Source organism: Tiliqua scincoides, chromosome 10 (genome assembly GCF_035046505.1).
Source record: "Tiliqua scincoides isolate rTilSci1 chromosome 10, rTilSci1.hap2, whole genome shotgun sequence".
Taxonomy (NCBI): Eukaryota; Metazoa; Chordata; class Lepidosauria; order Squamata; family Scincidae; genus Tiliqua; species Tiliqua scincoides.
The window spans coordinates 15240642-15241908 of NC_089830.1; positions in this window are offsets into that span (position 1 = coordinate 15240642).

Genomic DNA, 1267 nt, shown 5'->3' on the forward strand with positions numbered 1-1267 from the left:
CGAGAGAGTCCTGTAGTCCTATTGCCGACTCCGTGTCCTAGCACCATTTTGAAAGTGCTGAGCTGCTGGCTGCTTCCACTAGCACTCTTGGCCTGGCAGCCAGCCACGTCCACCATTTTGAAGTCAGACCTAGACCAAGACTTCTTAATAAGCCATGAAAACTTGTTTCCAGTTTCAGCAGAGATGTGCCTTTGGCTGTCCAAAATCCACTTTCACGTCCTGACGTGGAGGTGGCTAAAAACAGTTTCCTCTCACGCTCCCCAAGAGAGATGGACCTGGCTACAGATGAAGATGACTTACAAGCAGGCTATTGGCTATCTTGACAGCAACTCTGCGTTGCTAAGCTAGCCTGGCAGCCATCTTCCCCGGAGGATGAGAATGGCATGTCCCAGCCCAGGTCTTCGGCACCGAGTCTATCTGGCTGTTTTGGAGTTCATTATCTACATGAAGTGTCTGCTCCCTGTTCTCTCCCTTCTGAAGACGACCGGAGGTTGGCAGGGGTCAGGCACGAGTCATACGTGGGTCTGCATGCGTTGGTGGGCAGGGCGCCCATAGTCGGACTGCTGGGACAGGGAGGTATAAGAGAAGCGGGAGCAGCCCGAGGTCTTACTGGCCTGGTCCGACTGCTCATACCCGCTCTCGGCCTTCTCGTAGCTGCTGGGCTTGACGTAGCTGGTGAAAGCCCGGCTGTAGGGGGCTGTGAGGTAGGCCGTCCCGCTGTACATGCTTTCCTGAGGGAAAGGTCGCTCGTGTGGGTCATAGGCTGCACGAGAGCCTGGTGTACCCAGGGTGTACCGGTGGGCATACTCATACAACTTGGGCTGGACCGGCCCAGCGGAAGGGTAGAGAGAAGATGCCCCAAACAAAGGTCGGGTGGTTGGCGTGTACTCAGAGAAGCTGCTTCCTAAACATTGCTCCTCATGGGCGCGGACCTTGTAGTAGCCATTGGTGGGATCCTGGGGAGGACAAAGACAGAAATGCCAATGAAGCAAGGTTAAGGTACCACCAAATTATTTGGAGGGCCGATTCACAGTGTGGTGCAATGGTTAGAGCATTGGACTACAACAAGGGAACCCCAGGTTCACCTCCCATAGCTGCTTTAGGAAAGAATGAAAAGAATGGACCAGTTATGGAGAAGTTCACAGGTAGGCCTCTTTGCCGTCAGGTGTGGTGGGCACTAGGTTAGACAGCATTAAGAGAGCATTAGACCCACTGCCCACAAATCTGCTATCCTAACTATTAGTGGAGAACAGAACTTTTCTGTTTC